General features: G+C 41.3%; 1 long non-coding RNA gene across 1 annotated transcript in view; it reads right to left on the bottom strand.

Annotated features, from left to right (window-relative positions):
* Positions 1-4,926: 4,926 nt before the first annotated feature.
* The window catches only part of LOC308557281, a 29,729-nt gene continuing 19,957 nt past the window's right edge, over positions 4,927-14,698 (bottom strand). The window contains exons 4-5 of the long non-coding RNA XR_013998811.1: positions 14,249-14,372; positions 4,927-5,753 (exon numbers count right to left, since the gene is read on the bottom strand). This is a non-coding gene — a long non-coding RNA (uncharacterized lncRNA). The remainder of the gene's footprint in view (positions 5,754-14,248; positions 14,373-14,698) is intronic.

Below are 14,698 nucleotides of genomic sequence, written 5' to 3'. Positions count from 1 at the left end.
TGTGAGACTAAAACAAAGAATGCATGTCAGGTCCTTGGCCTGTTCCATTCAGATGCCTTAACCACCAACTTATTCATTACCTATTGGATCAGTACACGTACAACATAAATAGTAACTATTTCATAAATACTACTTACTCTATACAGAAAACATTTGAAGCACAGTAAAAATTAAATAAATATTAACCATTATGACTATGGTGTTGATTTCCCAGGATCACAAACTAGATAGCAGCACACACATTTATAGCCCTTTTTAAACACATCAGTCTGGTTTGTATGTATCGGGGATCAGGAAAGTTAAATGAAACTTACACATCTTATTTGTATAGTGCATTTAAGATACATTAGGTAATCTATTTCCTCATGTTCCCATTACAGCCATTTGCTAGTTGGCGAGGTAGAACCAATTTTAGCTCCATTTGACACATGAGGGAACTCATGCTCGGAGAGGCTAGAGACCTTGCCTCGCATCTAAGGCTGGTTAAGGCCGGAATATCGTCGGGCCCCCAGGCTCCAGTCTAGCCCGCCTGTCGACTATAAGAGCGGTTTTTACAGCGTTAGCTTTGGTCTGGACTCAGTAGCCAGTCTCTAGGTGCTGAATTGATTTTCACGTTAAAGAAACAAAGAAATCATCATCTATAAGACGAAAACAAAACAAAAAAAGACCTTAGCTGTGGGAGATGTAAAGGGGAGGGAAAACATAAATAAGGGAAACGAGCCACAATTTATAACCCAAGTTAAACAAAAAGCTCCCCTAAATGAATACCCTCCTGTTTCCTCATAATGAGTCGATTCATCTTCTAACGCCTTATAAGTAAAAAGCACTGCAGCAGCAGCTGGTTTTAATGTTAAAGCTAATTAGGAAAACACATTAAGGCGAGAGAAGCGCTGAAGTTACTTTTAGCTCAAGAGGAAAGAAGCGTGTGCGCATGTTTGTGTTATGGACAAGTATAAGGAAAGAGCAGATAAATTAAAGCTTGTCTTTTATATCCTGCAGTCTCATTTCCTCAGGAAGGCGGCCCGGAGAGGAGAGAGAAATGGGTCACTGGTTTAAGAAGCTGTTCTGACCAAGACAAGAGAAGGTTAAGTACTAGATTTCACAGAGCCACCAGACTGACACGTCTGACTGAATTTATGGGCTTTTCTGCCTGAACGCACAGGCCATGTGGACACCATTTTAGCCCCAGTCCATGATTGTCAGAAAAATTTCTTAATCATGGGATGATTTGCCACCTGCTACTAAATAGCACATTTTAATTGCATTTTTAATAACCCCCATGAAGTAGCCTCAGGGAAAAAAATGTTTTTTAAAAAGCATTCTCGCTTAAAAAACAAAACAAAACCAAAAAAAAACCTTTACATGTATCTGTAACCATCAAGATAATTGGAAATTTAAGGTCAATATTATGTTTTCCTGGGGCATGGGGATGATACGGGGAAGGAGAGTGAAAGCATAAATGTTTTATAATAAAAGCAGCAGGCACTTAGTAATCTACAGCAGTGTTTCTCAAATTGTAAAATGTACTCACATCACCTGGGGAGCTTGTTAAAATGAAGACTGTGTCAGAAAGCCTGGGGTGGGGCCTGAGTTTCTGCACTTCTAACCAACTCCCAGGTGATCCTGCTGCTGGTCCCTGAACCACTTTGAGTGACAAAGCCTGTCTAGAGTGTTTTTGTTTCAAGGTCCAAATTCAAGGACAGTCATTTTTATCTCAATCTTTCTGTCTTTCAACAGTCTAAAATAGACCTATAAACACCCTTTCCTCTGGAATAGGAATTCATTTGATTGAGGAGCTAACCTGACAGGAACTGGGGCAGCTTCATGATTGGTGTTGAGAGCATGTGCATCTTTTCAGCTTGTTAACTGCTGCTCCTGAGATGCCAGTTCCGAGCCATTCCTGTGAGACGGGCGCCCCTTGTGGCTGAGAAGGCCCAGAGCCGGGCAACTTGTCCCATAAGATTTTCACCAACGGTGGTAGGGGAAAGAGTTTAGATACTTTTTTTTTTTTAATTTTTTTAAACATGTTCTTATTGATTTCAGAGAGAGAAAGGGCGAGGAAGGGATAGATAGAAACATCAATGATGAGAGAGTCATTGACTGGCGCCTCCTGCACGCTCCCTGCTGGGGATGCAGCTGGCAACCCGGGCATGTGCCCCTTCAGGGAATCGAACCCTCAACTGCTGAGCCACCCCGGCCGGGCTTTAGACACTTTTTATAGAATCATAGAGACCAAGGCACAGAGCACCTGCCTGATAGCTGTAGCGTATGTTATCCAAACGTTGGGAAAGTTTGGTTGGGGGAAAGAAATGACTCTACTGAGAATGGTAGTTAAGTCAGGCATATTTAGGGGAATTGAGGTAAGGATAACACATTTGAGAAGTAGCGGTCTAAAAAAAAAGAAGAGAAAGAAACTGTCTTAGAAGTAAAAAACGGACACGTTTTCAAACCTGATTAATTTGAGGCTTCTAAAGTCTTAAATTAGGTTCAATAACTGAGAAATGCTCCATAAAAACAAATGCTCCAAGATTTAATCTAATACTGATCATCTAATTCAGTAGTTATCAAATATGGTTCTCAGACCACTACCTAGGAATTTATTGCAAATGCAAATTGTTGGGCCTACCCAGATCTAGTGAGTTAAAATTTGGGGGATGGGGTCCAATAACCTCTGTGTTAAGAATCCCTTAGGTGGCCCGGCCAGGAGTGGCTCAGCGGTTGAGCATCGACCTAGGATCCAGGCGATTGGGGTTTGGTTCCCGGTCAGGGCACATGCCCGGGTTGCGGGCTCGATCCCCAGTCTGGAGTGTGCAGGAGGCAGCCGATCAATGACTCTCTCATCACTGATGTTTTTCTCTCTCTCTCTCTCTCCCTCTCCTTTCTTCTCTCTGAAATCAATAAAAATATATTTAAAAAAAGAATCCCCCAGGTGATTCTGATGCTCACTGAAGTTTGTCACTAAGGTAATAAAACCAAAGCCAGACCCTTAGAATTACAACGCAATGGATTCCAGGAAATTAAAAAACAGCAAACAACCCTCATCAACCAGTTACCTGACACACTTTATTTCACCACAAGGGACTATCAAGTCCCCCCACCGCATCCTGAGTCCCCAAAGTATCGGTTACTCACCAGAAGGCTGAACCTGTCCCACGATGGAGGCTCTGCCTTCTCACCCGCACAGTCACTTTTCTCCTATCCACACCGTTAATATTCTGAAAAGCAGTCGATTCGGGAACTGTGGGAGTGGGACACTGAGGCCAAGCACAGAGGAGCCTGGGTGGGTTCCGTGGAACCCGCTGTTTGCCCACACCCTGCGCGTGTCTGGGAAGCACGGCGCTCTGGGCGAGGCACAGGTGAAACAATCTGAGGGGAGGAGAGGCCTTGTCCCAAGCAGGCCCCTCCACATGGCCCGCCTCTGCCCTCCTTACCTGCCACTGCATCTGGGTTCCACCACTTACTGCTTTTTTCTTGGCCTTGAGCAAGTCTCTTAACCTCTCTAAGCCCCAGTTTCCACACTGGAACAGCAGGGACCGTGACTGTCTACTTCCCAGGGGCACTGCCAGGGTGGAATGAGATAGTGCCCATTGCCTGGCACGCCAACACGCAGATCAGTCTTAGCTGCTAAAAGTGATCAAAAGAAAAAAACCTCAGCAGAGTTGTTTCGAAGGGAGTCAGGCGTTTGGCCTACTAATTCTTCCACCATGGCCAGGTGGCCAGGTTAGGAGAATATTCAATACGATTTTATGGATATCATCACGTAACCCAGCTTACAGGGTTCAGTTGAAGCACGTTGGTGTACAGGCAGGCTATATCCATTCACTGTTTATTGAGCATATACTATTTACAACTAGTAAATAGTATGGATACTTACTAATGATATTTGCTCTTTTTAGTCCATTTAAAATGCATAAGGACAAAATAAATTATCAATTGTTCTCATTCAAGAAAATATCATTGTAAAAGGTTTTTCTTTTTTTTTTTGAAAAGTAATGGCCTTGCCTGGCCAGGCGTGGCTCAGCGGTTGAGTGTCGACCTAGGATCCAAGAGATCTTGGTTCGATTCCCGGTCAGGGCACGTGCCCGGTTGCAGGCTGGATCCCCAGTCGGGGGCGTGCAGGAGGCAGCCGGTCAGTGACTCTCTCATCATTGATGTTTCTATCTCTCTCTCCCTCTTCCTTCCTCTCTCTGAAATCAATAAAGATTTTTTTTTTTTTTAAATTAATGGCCTTTTCTTGTGTTTTGGTCCTAATTTTCAGCTTCCATGTGACAGTGCAGTGGGTGGTGACATAGGGGTTTGTGAAGCTGACGCTCACCTCCAAACCCAGGTCTTAGGGCAAAGTTGAGGTGCTCTATGGGGAGAAGTGGCTTGTGTTTCAGGGGCCACGCCCCCGTATTGTCCTTCCTCACTATGGCTTCTTGGTCACTGACTCTCCAAAGGGGGGAAATACTTTTGAGATACATATGCTTCTGGATGTTTTGCTTTAGATTGGGCTTCGGTATTCAACATGGTATCCTCTGAGATACATACATGAAAGCTCATTTTCTCAATTCATATTACACACGGCCAAAGCTCCGCCAACAGTTACCCTTTATGATATAGGGTGGGGCAGGTATGATACACCAGAGCTTGGAGCACCTTAAATGACAGACTGAGTTTGGATGTCATGCACTGACAGGCAATGCTTCTCAGAATGTGATTTTTACACCAGGAAAACCTGGTCGCTACCACCTGGGTGGAGGTGATCAAAATTCAGACCAAGGTCCCCACCCCACCCAGATGGCCTAAACCAGAACCCAAGAAAACAGGGCTGAGGAACCTGCATTAAACATGCTACCTCAGTGATTCTTGGAGTCATGGACGTCCAACTACCTTTGTCTTAAGACAGTAAAAAAACAACAACAAAAAACACTGCAAAATTGTAAACTGATGAAATAGTATTTTACAAAGACAAAGTGAGCAGAAAGAATGGACACAGGTTGAGATTAGAGGTAAAATCTCTGCGGCAGGCTTTAGAACTTGGGGGATGGCCATGGCAATGGCGAGGAACCCAAAGAAAAAAATGGATGGATTTGGCAATCGAGGGGGCCCGATGCCACGTCCTGCTCTGAAGTAGGTGAAGTCCGTCTTCAGCGCCAGAGCGGGCGGGGCCTCCCGGGCCTGTGCGGGGTCCTCCGGGGGAGTGCAGCCCCGCTGCTCTCTGGGTCTGCGGTTTCGGGCGAGCTGCAGGCTTCTCTCCCTGACTCACCTCTGGTCCTGTGGTGCATGCTTCTCAGGGCCATGCTCAGTGTGTGAAAGCACAGCCCTGTAAGCGACAGGCAGCCGTCAGTCCTCCCGGCCCAGGTGCTGCAGACTTTGCTCAGCTCCTCCTTCCAGAAAAGCATGCCTGTCGTCATCACCGCCAGCAACAGCAGGAACACAGGACCCTGAGGGCCTACGAGGTGAACCGTAGTCACTCTGAATTTCTGATATGCTTTTGCATGAACAAATGTCTTCTCCAGAAAAGAGATGTAAATTCTAATGTAAGACTTGGGGATGCAATTCCTTAACTGAGTAAAGTGATTTTGATGGTGAGAATTTCACATTCTGAAGCAGCAGGTTGAAGCAGCTGGTTATATACATATGTCCAGGCTTATGGACACCTGACGTTACCCAGTGTGTTCTTTCCGTAGGAGTATTTCAGGCTGAAATGCTCAGAGATTTATATTTGTGTTTTTGCCATTGATAGAAAAGGGGAAGTTGGAGGAAGAAATCTGTTTTGGGTAGAAGACAATGAATTTGATTTTAAACACATTAAGTCATTATATCCTATGAATAATTGAACACATGGAACTATTTCTTCCAATGATATAGAATTAACTAGAAAATTTCTTTCAAGGAGCTAGGATGAACTGTTTATTGAAAAAGGAATCGTTTTTATTAAATGCCTACTATGTTCAATACCCTATACCAGATGTTTTGTCAATATTATCTCCTTTGGCATACATCTGAATCACCTGGATTGCTGGGCCCCATGCCCAGAGTTTCAGATTCAATAGGCTTGAGATATGAGAATTTACATTTATAACAATTTCTCAGGGGAACCACTGGTCTGGAAAATAGTAGGCATTTAATAAAAGCTAGCTAGTTATTATTCTAAGAAATATGCAGTGTAACTTTGGATGGAAAGTCATGAAAATTTTCGAACTCCTTTGATAATAAAACACAACTAAATGGCATATCACTAATGTGCCATTTCAGGAGCATAACTCTTCATGAGATTGGAAAGGATAAATCTTAATTAAGAATCCCAAGCACACTGAACACAGAGCCTGCTATCAGATGCACTCTTGGCAACATCTGAAAGCACATGTTCTTACCTGAGGGCTCCTCTGATGCCCAGTGAGATGTCCCATATTAATTTATATTTGAATTTACTTATACCTTATCTATTTCTCAAAAGGATTATGCGGCTTATATACCATCTAAAAGAATTTTGAAAATCTATGTATCCCTTCACACATATTTAAGCAGACATCCACAATTTTTTTTATCAAAAAAATTTAAATTACTTAAATATTGATCATTTAATATAAAACTTATATTCCTGCTTTTAATGTATCCATTGATTCTAAATACCCACATTATGCATTTTAAATACATACATAATAATCTCTTTTAAAACCAGAAATATTATCTCATTCTTTGTTTTCTTTGAATTTACATTTCCATTTTATTTCCTACCTAGAATTTTATCACTCCATTGTACTTCTTGGCAAGGATATATGTATACACATTGAAAATAATTTTTAAAGCTTTTATAACTATTACAAATGGAGAAAAACATAGCTCATATACTTATTAAAATTACAAATAAAACCTTATTGAAAATATAAATCTTAATGAAGTGATGGTACATTATCTCCAATTATTTCTTGTATCTATATATGGATATTACTCATTGCTACAATGAAACCAGATCTAACATAACTTCTATTGCTAATTTTTACTTTTAAAATTTTTTATTTTTTATTGAGGTATAATTAACATAATATTATATTAGTTTCAGGTATATGAAATAATGACCATACAACATATTCATGGTAACAAATTTTTTTGTGTGATGAGGACTTTTAAGGTCTACTCTCTTAGCTACTTGCAAATATGCAACACAGTGTTATTAACTAGAGTCACTATGCTGTACATTATATCCCCATGACTGATTTTATAACTGAAAGTTTGTACTTCTTTACTTCCTTCATCCACTTTGCCCACCTCCTACCTCCGGCCTGTGTTTTCTGTATCTGTACACTTGCTTTTTGTTGATGTTTTGTTTTTTTAATTTCACATATAAGTGAGATCATATGATATTTGTCTTACTCTGTTTGCCTTATTTCACTTAGTATAACGAACGCCCTCAAGGTCCATCCATGTTGTCACAAATGGCAAGATTTCCATTTTTTATGGCTTAATAATATTCCATGTTATATACATATCACACCTTCTTTATCTATTCTCCATTGATGAATGCCTAGGTTGTGTCCATATCTTGGCCATCGTAAATAATGCTGTAGTGAACATGGGGGTGCGCGTATCTTTTGGAGTTAGTGTTTTCATTTTCTTTGGATAAATATCCAGAAGTGAAATTGCTGGATCATATGGTAGCTCTATTTTTAATTTTTTGAGGAACTTGCATTCTGTTTTCCACAGTGGCTGCACCAATTTACATTCCTGCCAACAGTGCACAAGGGTTTCCTCTTCTCCACACCCTCGCCAACACTTCTTATTTCTTGTCTTATCTACAACAGCCATTCTAACAGGTGCAAGGTGATACCTCATTGTGGTTTGGATTTACATTTCCCTGATCCTATTTTTTAATTTTCATAGATAAAAATATTGAAAAACTTTGTTCAGCTATATGTAAGTACATAGAATTTGAAGAAATTTTGTTTCAGCAATGTAACTGAACTATTTAAATTCCTTTATATTCTAAAATTCACACTGTGATCACATTGTTATCATTAACATTTATTTCTAATGATTTGTAACCTGACAAATTAGATTCTTCCTTCAATTTTGTTGAAAGCCAAGAAAGAAAGAAAGAAAGAAAGAAAGAAAGAAAGAAAGAAGGAAGGAAGGAAGGAAGGAAGGAAGGAAGGAAGGAAGGAAGGAAGGAAGGAAGGAAGGAAGGAAGGGAGACGACCCAGTTTAGAAAAGAATGTGTTACTTAAACTGAAGTCATTCAGGACCTCAACACAGTATTTATAATGGTCTCTTTGTACCCAGAGGATTTTATACATAGTAACACAGTAAGATTCAGGAAGAGGGAGAGGTATGCCTTTATTTTGCCAAATGGGACCGAGCACTCATGAAAGGGAGGCTATGAAGGATACTGTAGGAAGTTTTCAGGGGGTTCAATTTTAGGAAAGAGGTCAGAGGAAGTCAAAGATCCAGAAATGATTGTTTTAAACTATCTGGTAGGTTGCATGCACCTTGAGGGGTACATTATACTCTTGGAGTATAGGTGTCCTATTTGAAGATCCCTAGTTTATAAAAAAAAAAAAATTTTTTTTTTAAAGACATACAGGGTGGGGCAAAAGTAGGCTTACATTTGTTCATATGGAAAAAGGCATGTAGGTTCTGATTATTACAATAGCTTTACTCTGTTTCGTGTACTCCCAACTGGAAACCTACTATGCGCCACCCTGTCTATAGAAAGGCTAATAAAATGAGGACTGACTAGAACAAGCAGACGAGAAAAGCAAATATGCTTAACAAGGGGCTTAATCTACGATGGAGCATTAGATTTAGCTCAGAGGTTTCTGGTCTTATTCCATGTATGTCTCATTCCAAACGACTCTGTGTGTCCTGCCCTCTCCCCCTGTTTAGAAAAAATGATTTCATTTTTAGTAGCTACTGAAAGAAAGCTTTTGGCAACTTCTGTCTGAGAAAGGGGGCTTCTGAGTCCTGATGGGACAGAGCAAAGAAATCTCAGCTCGTGGGAGTCTTAAATCAGCGCCCTCGCTCTTTGTCTTTTCCCACAAAGTACTGTCTACATTGTTTGGGAAACGGGAGATGTAAGTTAGTTACAGTTATCATTTTTCTCTTTCAGTCAGAACCTTTTCCTTCCTGGGTGAAACAAAGGAAATATTTCTATGTTACCTCTGCCTCTTAGTATCAGAAACTCTATTATAATTCTGTGACTAAGAAAGTGGGGGTCTGGGTGGAAGGAAAAGCTGGATTTTGAGTGGCTTCGGGGGGACTAAGGGAGTCTTTGAAAAGGGCGTATCAGGCAAAGAACTGGTTGAGAAAAAGCAAACACGTGCAAGTCATTCAGATGCATTGGAGTTTAATAAGTAAAGCGACAAGTCTTTTCAACTGAGTCACACCCACCTGGTTACTTCACAAAACTACTTTCCCAAGGGCCTGTGGGTTTGATTAGTTCTCTAGGATCAGAACTTGAAAACAACTAGGTCTGACATTGAATAGACTACTTACCCAGGAATATATAATTAACAAGCATATTAAAAAATATTTAAACTAGAGGGTTAACCATGAGATACTAATCAAAACCATAAGTACCATTTTATACCTATTAAATGAGCAGAAAACTAAAAATCTAAACATGCTACTGAGAATATGATGAAATGAGAACACTTATACTTTGCAGGTAGCAGTGTAAATATTGATAAAGCTCCTTTAGAAATCAGTATCAAAAGCTATCAAGATAATTTATATGCTTTGACCCAGTAATTCATTTCCAGGAATATGATAGTTTTATTGGTAAAGGGAAAATTACATTCATGAAAATATTTATTATTGTTATTTATAATAGTGCAAACTTGAAAATGAATGTTCAATAAGAAAGTAGGTGATTCTGGTATTTTAACCCAAAGTAATCACATGGAGTACTTAACAATACCATTATGATATCCATGAAACTATGTGGGAAACGGTTAAGAAAATACAAAATAGTAGCTAATTTTAAACATGAAAAAAATCATAGAGGCATATCACCATGGATTAGAAGTGAATTTGGAACAGGGAAAGCATAATTGAGATTCTCTGTATTTTTTTCCATGTAAAAATCCATTATTGGATTTGTGTAATAAATACTTTATAATTTATCTAGACCAAGCTGGACTTGCCATCTAGGATCTTTTCCAAATAAGGACCCAGTCATAGCTGTCCACCTCATCATTCCACTCCCCTGGTCGTTCTAGAAGCACGGCCTGCTGCTAACATAAACTTCTACTGAAGCTCTGTTGTGAACCAGTGCACAGAGAAGCCCAGCCTGCCATCTGAAATCACACGTAGGCAACATTTAAAAAAAAAAAATTGTAGACTTACTATTTTTCTTTAGAAAAATTTAAAATGAAGTAAAAATGTTCTGTTAGGCTACATAGATGCAAATCCAAGAAAGTAGTGGGAAAACCAGTTGACCTAATTTTTGATCACTAAGAAAATCTTTATAATTCTGGATCCAGTATTTATACCAGATCCCTGATGGTTTTGAGAGGACATGGGGCATTATCCAGGTGAACCTGTGGCTTTGACTGGACTGCCCCTGAACACCTGAACTCTGGGAATATAGGCCTGACTTTAGTCAACAGCCTCTCATAAAGGAAAAACCTCTGCAGACAAACATTTCTATGGGACAGCCTCCACAGGTTCATGCCCACCTGAGATGCCCACAGCTCCTAAGCCTTTCTTGGGTCTCTATCAGATCATGAGCTCAGTGGTGAGGTCTCAGGGTCCTCACCTGTGAAATGAGGAAACTGAACCACTTTAGGAACTGGTCTGCAGATGTTTGTTTTGTTTTTGTGTGTGTGTGTGTTTGTGGGGTTTTTTAATAGCCCATCTGGTGTACTAAACTGGAAAAGTTCCTGCTTCTTTTGCAAAAATCAGAAAATCTGGCAACACTGGACTCAAGTTCTCTTATAACAAAAGCAGGCTGGACCTGAGCAGCCGCTGTCCCCAGAGGAGCATACAGCCTGCAGTTGACACAGTCTCTCTTCCGTCTCACTTGCATTTGCATCTCCAGGTCCCTCTTGGCTTTTATATCAGGCTCACACATGTGCTAGTAAATATTTAACAAGGTGCTCTCCAGGAAAAAAAAAAAAAAAGCCCTATTTGTAGTATTTGCTGATTTCCATGAAGTAAATACTTTCACCCTGGCTGATTTCAAGCTACTGAGATGACAGAGATATGCACAGCCCATAGTGTAATATAATAAATATAATATAATTAATATAATAAATAATATAATATAATATAAATAATTTATTGTAGTGTACTATACTTTATAGGATAGGGTAGGAAAAGATAGGATGGTCGGGTACAACACAGTATTTCTACATACAGATGTAATTAACCTCAAAACCAATAGGTAATAATAAAAGATAGTAATTAGAAAGTGGTGAGTTTTAAGTATTTATTACCTTAGTTTTTAAAATAACTTATTTAGTTGTATGTTTATATCATTTAATTTTCAATAATGTTTATTTTTAACAGCCAGCTAATAGATTTCCTGGAAATTTAACAGCTGGCTCTTACAAGCCGATTTACGCAGACACCACCCTCGGCCCATTTTTCTTAAGGCCGGAGGCAGTGTGTTGTTCCCCTCGTATCCTTAATCCCAACCCAGAAGAGGGCCTAGAAAAGGCACTCGGGCCAATCGCTGAAAGAATGAATTAATATTCAATGAGTCTACCTGTCTAATCCTCTTTGCATCACTGAGGAGCCAAATCTCTTCCCCAGGTAAAGTGGGAATATTTTTTACCTGCCCTAAAATATTCACCACCAACGCCCTCGTGTGGTTTTTAAGAAACAAAAAGAATCTTTAGATGTAAGATTTTAAAAATGTTTGGATAAAAAAGGGAATTTGGGGGTAAACAGTAAGATTATATTCTGAATGAAAATAGTTAATAGCAAAGCATTTAAGGGCCTGATTGATTGTATGAAAATTAGCTCAAAATAATGCACATAAATGCAAGGGAATGCATATAAATTTACCTCGCAATTTTCAAAGGAAGATCATGCCTTTCTTCGGTGTCCATTCTGCTAGTTCTCTTGCATTATGAGTGAAGTATTCATTCATTCATTACTTATTTAGACTGTGTGTGGGGCAAAGACCCTCATGGTATTTATTCACATAATAAGGTTTGAAGAATCCTGAGCTACTTGCTCTAGAAACTATCCTATAAAGAAATTTCTGTATTTTTGTCAAAATGCTTAAGAATCTGCATGACAAGGTGCCGAGTGACAGCCCAGAAACTGGCCGGCTGGTTCCTCCGGTCACTCCGGGGAAAGACCTGGCTTTCATTCCCTCCCAGTGGCGATTTCTGAATCAGGGTTGATGGTTTCAATCCCTCATGCCCTAGGGGATTTTGCTTTGAAGAGCAAAAGAAACATATAAATTTTAATAAATCATATTATAGCTTATCGCTGAAAGGGGTGCCTCACTTAGGATATAAGGAAGTGAAAATAAACATGCTTGGCCCCATGTAGCAGAAACCCTGAGGTTCCCTCTTTATTTAAATAGGGTCTAACTGTGAGACATCTAACGTAAGAAAAAAAACCCTACTCCACTACAAAGAACTAATGTTCTCCTCTTGCCCCTTACATACCACAAAAAATACGCATAGTACATTTTCATGCAGCGACTCTGCCACCGATTGCGGGCCAGTGCGATGGATTAGCTCCGGTGGCAATCGCCCTTCTCCAAACACGTTCACCAAACACACTGGACAGGCCTCCTGCTTGAGTAGTAAATGGCATTTTAAGCAGTCTCCATCTATTTCAAAATTAGATAAAATATACTATTCAGATGTTATAAGCAATCTGAAAAAATATATACAGTCTGGTGGAATAACTCCACATTTCCCACATGCTGCCTTGCCCGACTCCCCTGAAGGAGATTCAGAAAGAGGTTAAACTGGACAACAGTTCCCCCCACCTCGGATCTGGGTGTCGGAGCGGAAGCAAGGAAGGAGAGTGTGGGAAGCAGTCCTGGGCTTCCAAGAGCCGACCAGGAGTCAGGAACCCAGTAACCGCTTCTTCCCGCCACCCCACACCTCTTTTGGGCATTAAATCTGAGGCCCCTGCCTGCCTGGCGTGGCTCAGCGGTTGAGTGTCAACCTAGGACCCAGGAGATCGCAGTTCGATTCCCGGTCAGGGCACGTGCCCGGGTTGCGGGCTCGATCCCCGGGGGTCGTGCAGGAGGCAGCCGATCAATGACTCTCTCACCATGGATGTTCCTATCTCTCTCTCTCTCCCTCTCCCTTCCTCTCTCTGAAATCAATAAAGACATATTTTAAAAAAACAAAAAAAACTGAGGCTTCTGAGGATTTATTATATTTTTCTGTTCTCTTTTCTGATCCCATTGTGGGTGCTTCATAAACGTTCAACCTGTGAGGGCCATCTGGCCGGAGCATCTGCCACCCCACTGCCTGCCAGGGGTGGCCGAGTGGCATCACTCGCGTCCCTTCCTCCGTTTCTCCTACTGGGCCTTTCTGGAAGCCCTGTGCTTAGTGAAAAGGAAAGTCTTTGGCCGACAGGATGTCGTCTTGGTGATTAAAGGTACATGGGTAATAGGGAACCAGTTGTTCAAGCCCGGGACAGAGGGGATTCCTAAGACTTTTAATGCCCAAACCCATAAAATCCCCAGCAAACTGGGATGAACTGGTCACTCCAGCAGTGAGCTATGCTCCCTTGCTAGTATGTCCAAACACACCCTCAATTATTGACGACAGATAAGAACGATGATGTACTGACATTCGATGATGTTCCAAAGGCATGGAAACTATTCTTGAAAGACAACAAATAAATGGCTTTAATGACTTTCGGCACTATCTCATCAACATATGAAACTATACACCCTACAAGCACTGAACATTAGAAGTTAATTTTTAGACTACTACTCAAAAAAAAAACAAAACAAAGAACCCTGAAGAAACATTGTTTCCTCAGCAATACATTACTAATAAATGCGTTATTCACTGAGGAAATATATTCCCTAAAAAGATGCCTACGCGAGCCCTTTACGGTTGTCTCCCAAAATAAGCAAACGAAGGCCGGCAGAGATGCAAGACTCCGCCCTTCCTGACACCAACCAGAGGTGACTTGTTTTTACGAGTGGATGTCTAGAGACAGTCACCACCGCGAAGACGGGCTGCCATCGCAGGTGGGTTTCCAGGTCTCCCCGATGTCCGGGGCAGCGGGAGAGAGAGACCGGGCAATGACTGCGGGGCTACACTGTGCATCTTACCGGGTCCGCGTCGTTGCAGGGGAGCCGGCCGGCGGGGTGTCTTGGTTTCAGCGGCAGCACAAGCACTTGGCATCCGAGCGATCCAGACACAGGCGAAGAAGACCGACGGGGAAGCCAGGATCATCTGTTCCGAGAGAAGGGATCAGATGGACGCAACAGTTACCGGCAGTGCTTCTGCGGCTTTGAAAAAATAGCTGCCAGGTAACATGTATCAGGGGAAAGAGAGGGCCGCTGCCTTCAGTGCTGGTCTTCTGTTTCCGTAGATTAAATTCACATCACCTACGGGCAAACATCTGCCTGGATCATCAGCAAGTTAGGAAAAACGAAGCAGATTTTTCTTATTGAAAGTTTGTGTCCTCTGGTCCCCCTTTCCAGGGAAGGTTCTTCAGTGAGATGCCTGGCCCTCTACTCAGTAAGCTCTCAGCTGCGGGCCTCGGCAGACAAAGGAAT

This window comes from Miniopterus schreibersii (assembly GCF_964146895.1).
Source record: "Miniopterus schreibersii genome assembly, chromosome: 5".
Classification (NCBI taxonomy): Eukaryota; Metazoa; Chordata; class Mammalia; order Chiroptera; family Miniopteridae; genus Miniopterus; species Miniopterus schreibersii.
This window is presented reverse-complemented; position numbering and strand designations above follow the sequence as displayed.